This window comes from Palaemon carinicauda, chromosome 14 (genome assembly GCF_036898095.1).
Source record: "Palaemon carinicauda isolate YSFRI2023 chromosome 14, ASM3689809v2, whole genome shotgun sequence".
Lineage (NCBI taxonomy): Eukaryota > Metazoa > Arthropoda > Malacostraca > Decapoda > Palaemonidae > Palaemon > Palaemon carinicauda.
In genome coordinates, this window is record NC_090738.1 from 64,963,041 (window position 1) to 64,970,540 (window position 7,500).

Here is a 7,500-nt window from a genome sequence, read left to right on the forward strand (position 1 = left end):
ACCATTTCATGTCCTGGAGAAATATTTAAAATGATTTATAAGATTTTGTAATTTCTATCCGTAAGACATTTGGAATAGTGTTATAGAATAAGGATTCTGTTGAGCTTTTTCAATATCCTCTGTTAGTGCCTTATATGTTTAATTTATTTCTTTGACTAATAATAATAATAATAATAATAATAATAATGATAATAATAATAATAATAATAATAATAATAATAATAATAATAATAATAATATTAATAATGATAATGATAATAATAAAAAAAGGTTATAATAATAATGATAATAATTATAATAACAACCGTAGTGGTATTAGTAGCTATAATTATTCTACAACTACTACTACTACTACTACTACTACTACTACTACTAGTGATGATAATAGTATTGGAAGTACCATTTATATATCATCATCATCTCTCTCTCTCTCTCTCTCTCTCTCTCTCTCTCTCTCTCTCTCTCTATATATATATATATATATATGTATATATATATGTTTATATATACATATATATGTATGCATATATATATATATATATATATATCTATATATATACATATATATGTATATTTATATGTAAATGTATATATATTTTATACGCACACACATACACACACACACATATATGTATATATATATATATATATATATATGTATATATATATACTGTAGCACATATTTTGGAGTAATGAAATTATATTCAATGATAAATTATTTCAACAAATATAGAAAAATCTTCATTGCAAGGAGTAAATAGGAATAAATGAAACAATGGAAAAAATATCTAGATGAATTCGAAGAACTATCAAAATTCTAATGCATCTTTTTAATCTACATAACCTATGCATTATAGAACCACTTGTGCATTAAGTAATTTGATAAAATACAACTTTGGGAACTAAAGCTCTCCTTTTAGATTGTTTAAGTAATGTAAAAAATAAAAGATTTTTCGTGAAATATCCTATCATAAAGTTGAACACATAAATACAAATTTTGTTAAGCGTAAATGATCATATTATATTGATATTTTTATTCATGGGGATAATCTGACCAAAGATGAATGCAAACCATTACTACCTTCATTTCATAACACATTTTTCAGCCATTTTTGGACTAGAACAGAACAACTGAAATATGGCGAGGGAAAATGGATCACTTATGATCAGAGGAACATCACAAAAGTCATCGAGTGGAAATGGCCATTAGGTGGCCTAGTGATCAGTGGAGAAACTCCACCAAAAGGGATTAGTCTTAATTTGCTGGATGCTGTGACCCCAATGTAGCTTTTGCATTCGGGACTGAAACCAATTCTTTCCTGTAAATATATTTTGGTTTAGTTTTGCAGAAAGAATTACAAATTGTATTCACAAAAAGTTTATGATAAAAAAAGAGGTTATCGTTTTTTTAGATAGGTAAACGAGGGTTATCATTTACAAAGAGAAAAACAAATTATAATACGAAGAATAACGAGTGCTAGTAGTTCCCAAGTAGTAGAATTTAAGGCAAAATTACAAAATTCGAAACAATAGTGTGAAAATTATGAGAGGTGAATTCCGAAAACACAGAAAGAACAGTTTTAAGTTTTTAAACGAGGAACATACCGACTTTATCAAATTAATCAGATGGACTACTTAACAGTATATATCAAGTATATAAGAATTTTGAAACTCAGCCTTTACAATGCTCATCTTTAAGCTGTATTATGGATATCTTATCCCCATATCTGTTGAAATATAAACTCTGAAATAATTGTTATAATGAAAATTCAATATTACGTTGCGCAAAAGTAGTTTAGAATCATAGCAGTTAAATATTAGCAATAATGTTTGGGGTTAGGAATAGTTATAATGAAGGTTTTCCTTATAAGATAATTAGAAACCAAGTGATAATGTATTTTAGGCTGGAGGAAATTAGCACAGAAATCCTTACTTTAAGATGAACGGAGTTATTTTCCATAAATTACCCAAGTAATAAAAAGTACTCCAATCTGTGAATTTAAGTCGTTCATGGTAATCAAATATAAACATCATGAGATTTTTTTAAACATTTCGAACGAATTCCCGAAGTCATCAGTTGGTAATTTAGACAGTTTGTTAAATGATATATCAGCTCTGCCAACCTATTGCATCTTCAGACAGTGATATGAGTAGTTTGCCTTTAGCACCCCCTGCATCCTATAATTTTGTATCGAGTAATATTGCAGAAAGTCAAGCATTTTTAATTTCTAGTTTAGTTGAACCACTCGATAACCCAGATTTGGAAAACTTAGATTTTCATTGGTTTTCCCACGCAATCCAATTTTTGTGTTTTAGATGATAAAGGTAAAATTATTGGGTCCAAACTTAAGCAAGCTAGTAATGAAATTTTAGAAGACGAATGTGGTAAATACATTTACTACGATAATCAGGTTTATAATGAGGAAAGCATTGAGGTTCGTGATACCCTCATTAGTTATTCATTGAATAATATCTCCCAAGATTTAGACGGTAGGATTATTGTTCCTCTTTTATGGAACAAAAGGGTTTCACATTACCTATCAAAAAACCAGCGATTGTCTAGGCAGATACTTCACTTTAGTTTTGCAAAGCTTAAGAAGAATGGTCACCTTCAGCTTATGGATCAAACCATTAATTAGCAGGTTAGGGATGGTATAATAGCTAAGATAGATGATGTTCAGAAATATTTGGAAGAACACCCTGGATACTCTTTTTTACCACATATGGGTATTTTTAAACCTGATAGGGAGACCACGAAGTGTCGTATTGTATTTCTTAGTAATTTATGGGAGAAAAATTGTGAGAAAAAGTTGAGCGTATCTCATAATCAAGCAATGTTTGCAGGACCCACCCTTAATCAAAAACTTTCTTCTGCTTTTTTTGCAGCTCCGATTTGGATCTTATTTATTATTATATGATTTGAAGAAGGCATTTAACCAGCTGCTCTTGAGTGACGTGGACTAAAGCAAGTTATTGTTTTATTGGTACAAGAACGTTGATAAAAAAGATTATTCTCTTGTTGTGTACCGTAATGTTCGTCCTTAGTTTTTGACTCGGATGCAGCCCTTTTCTGTTAATGATTTACTTTACTACATTTTTGGTAATTATGTCAAAGAATGATCCTCCCATGTTGCAGGCTTTGAAACATCTTATGTATGGGGCTTTTATATATGGATAATGGAGTCATTACTACTGATTCCATTGATGAACTACAGTGGTCATATGATAATTTACCACATATTTTTTCTCCCTATAAATTTGAAATACAACAACTTTATACTAATCTTGTGGAATTGCAAAGTCAAATTAATCAGAAGTATGGGAACATTTCTAGTGAAGAAGTAAAACTTTTAGGATTAAAGTGGGATCGTGTAACGGATAAAATTTACACAAATCCTATTCATTTAAATGTTGAAGAAAACACTAAACGCATCATTTTAAAGTCATTGGCTTCTCAATTTGATGTATTTAACTTTAATGTGCCAATTTTGAATCGCAGCCGTCTTTTATGCATAAACTTCAATGCGATAGGTCATTAGGCTGGGATACTAGTTTGTCAACAGATTTGCAACATGCGTGGAGGAACATTTGCAAGCAGGCAAATTCTGCACCAACTATTCAGATCCCTAGATTTGTTGGATCTAGAAAATGTAAATACATAAATTAATTGGCATTTACTGATGCCAGTCACTCACTTTATGGTTGTGTTGTTTATATTAAGTGTATCGAAACTGGCAAATTAAGTTTGATAACCGCTAAAAACAGAATGGTTAATTTGCCAATTAAAGAATAAATCTATTCCTTCTTTGGAATTAAATGCCATAACTTTAGGTGCTGAGACTTTAATGGAGATTTACCGAGATTTGTCTGGTCCTTCTTGCATTAAACCTGTGGCTATAGTTGATCTTTGTCTTTATACAGATTCACTATGTTGCATTCATTGGTTTGACTTGGCTGTGGCTAAATTAGGCAAACTACAAAAACTATCCACTTTTGTTGTCAATAGATTACAGTCTATTCAGAATTGTGCGATATTAAGCCTGTTACATTTAAGTTTATTCCAGGTAATGATAATCCTGCAGATTGTGTCACAAGGTGTTATCGTATAAGCAGCTTTTGATTTCTAATTTTTGGTGGGCCCAAATCTTGATTTACTTAACAAAATTGAGCAGGATCTTAGCGAAGTTGTTGTTCCATATCCATTAGTTAAGCATAGCAGTAATAATGTTTGCAGAATCTGACGATCCTAGTTCAGTTTCTCCCTTGACTAGTTTGTCAGCTAATTTAGAAATTTCTGATTCTTTGTTGAATCCATGTAACTTTTCTAGTTTCAGAAACTGGTTATTTTGCAACGTAGAGTTCTTTATTTTTTCAGCTATGGAAAATTAGAGCTAAGATACCTATTGCTAAAAAACCTAATCTATTGGTAGAGGCCACATGTCAAATTATTAGAGATGATCAAAGAAGATATTTTTTTTCTGATGTTATTCAGTATTTCCAAGTTCGATGTAAAACCTTAGATGATATTCCAACCATGGTATCAAAGTTCAATGTTTTTATGGATAAAAAAGGAGTCCTTAGAGTTAAGAGTAAGTTTAAAAAATGGCAAGTGAACTCCAATCAAGAATTTCCTATTTTGCTTTCAAAGAATATTGACTTGACAGACATCATAATTAATGAAATTCATGTTCAGCTTGCTCATTCTGGTTGTTATGCAGTCCTTTCTGAACTTAGAAAAAGTTTTTACATTTCATGTCATTTTTCTGTAATAAAGAAGTGTTTAAAACAATGTGTTCATTGCAAACGATTCAATGCTAGAACTATTAAGTTAAATCAAAGTCAATATCGTAAATTCCGGTCAAATCCTCCTCGCATTCCTTTTGCTAATATTTTTATTGATCACCTTGGTCCATTTTATGTTAAGAAAAATCTGCAAAAGGAGAAAGTATGGCTTCTTTTTGTTACCTGTACATGGTCACGAGCTATCAACCTTAAATTTGTCATGATCTTTCTATGAAAGAATTTTTGCGCGCATTTCAGATGCATTGTTTTGAATTTGGAGTACCACAATTATGTATAAGTGATTTAGGTTCTCAATTTACAGCTGGATTTAATTTAATAACTGATTTTTTACAAGATCCAGAAGTACAAGTTTATTTTGAAAGCAATAATGTAAAACCACTATCTTTTCAACAATACTTTAAAGGTTGTAGTGCGTTAGAGTCATTGGTTGAGGTATGTGTTAAATTGGTCAAGAGACTTCTTTTTTGATCTATTAAGAATAATGTTTTATCCTATTTTGATTTTGAGTTTTTAGTTGCTTATATCATTCATTTAGCTAATAGGAGACCCATTGCGTTTAAAGAATCTTTAAGAGATATTTCTGACGAACTGCCTGAACCCATAACTCCTAAGCATCTTATTAGGGGATATGGATTAACCTCCATAAATTTAATTCCTGATTTACACTACATACCATCCGAGGATCCTGACTATGAGCATCAGGTAAATCCTTCCCCTTCTGTACAGTGTCAGTATGCTAAGTTAAGAAAAATTCGTTCAGAGTTATTTGAAATTTATCATGGTGAGTTTTTAGGAACATTAATTTCTCAGGCAACTTTATAGAAAGGGGTCATTATATTCCAGTCACTAACACTGATTTGCAAGTGAATGATATTGTTCTTATAAAGGAAGTGGATACTAAACCTAATGACTACCCCTTGGCCATGGTAAAACAAATAATTAAAAATGATAACGGTGAGGTAACTGGAGCCTTAGTATTGAAGGGTAAATGAAAGGAGGTTGTAAAAAGACATGCCTCTACTCTTATTCCGGTTTTAAAGGTTGACCCTGAGTTTTCAGATAGTTTAGTTGACATAAAAAAGGATGTTAACATGACTAAAACACGATAAAAAAGGAAGGCTGCTTTAATAAGTAATAGAAAAACCAAACATTTTTTTAAGAATAATCTAGTTTAGTGGTTTGTGGTTTCCCCGGCCTGTAATTAATTTTTAGGCTATTTTTTTCCTAATTCTTCAAAATTTATTTTTGTTATGCAAATTATTTTATTCAAGTTTTCTTTCTTAAAAATTTGCATCCCTCTTGGTGGAGTGTACAAAATATTAGTTATATTTTCTTTTTTCTAACTTTTAAATTTGTAATTGTTCTACAAAAATAATATAAGCAATATAAGTTTTCATATTTTTTCTAGATATTTGTTTCAGTTAACTTCATTAAAGGCCATTATTACCTTACAGTAGCTGTAAGGCCTTTTAGCTCCCCGAACCAGCTAATTCAACTAGTTACTGCCGAAGAATTGACTTTTACAGAATAGTGTTGGGATCTTCGGTAGAGGTGAAAGTTTTCCTTTTCTGAGAGCTACCAAGTTAGGCAGTGGCAGACTAGACTCGGTCGAAAAATGAAGTGCTCACTCTAAGAAAATTTGAAAATATGAGCCCTATCGAGCAGGACAGATTTCACCGCCGCTGGGTTTATTTTGTATTATTTGGTAACACATTTAAGGGTATTTACAGAGAGTAAATACTTTAATGGGACCCACATCAGGACGGAGACTATTGCATAACATCGCAGACGAACAGCTTGCCGGTGGATATAAGATGCAGGTTAGCTAATTGTAAGGTTACCCGGCCTTATTTATTGGTTTGTGTTTTTTATTCCTCAACCATTCGAGTAATCCATAATTGATATTTTAAATCCTGCTAATATTATTTTTTTAGAACGGTGGACTAGCCTATTTCTTTGGCTATAGTTTTTGCCATATTTAATAGCGTAATTGTCGTTGACTTGGTGACATTTGTAAATTGAGTGATTTGTTTAAGTTTGGAATCTAAAGATTTTTATAATTTAAGTGTAAAATTTTTTGGATGATTGCACAAGTTTGGTTTACGTTTTTTAGAGTGCTTTTCTCTCGTTCTATGATGCAGGTGACGCGGAATGGTCCGTTTCTGCGTGCACTTCTTGTAACGTCTTAATTTGGAAGTGCAACGGACGTCTCCCTTATTGTTTTCGTTCCAATACCAAGACGAAGTGTATATTGGGGGAGCTTACTTTATGAGGTGCTGAAAACGATGTATTACGAAATATAGATTATTGTTTTATATCTTTTGCATATTTGTTACTCCTTTAGACTTCATAAAGAAGTTGGGATATAAAATTCTGCGTACCTAAATGCATAAATGAAATACGTGAATAAAATAATCTATTCTCATTTTAGACCAGCTTCGTAAGAATATATATATATATATATATATATATATATGTGTGTGTGTGTGTGTGTGTGTGTGTTTTTGTGTTTGTATGTTGTTTGTGTGTTTATGCGTAGGAGTGCACATGTTGCCGTTCATTTTGTCTCTAGCACACCCATAAAGATTTTTTTTCGAAAAATATAGATTACATTTATATCAATTAAAAATTTTTACTTAACTTGTTTAATTTCTTTTCTGAAGTAATAAATGGAATTGCAAATTGAAATTTAAAACT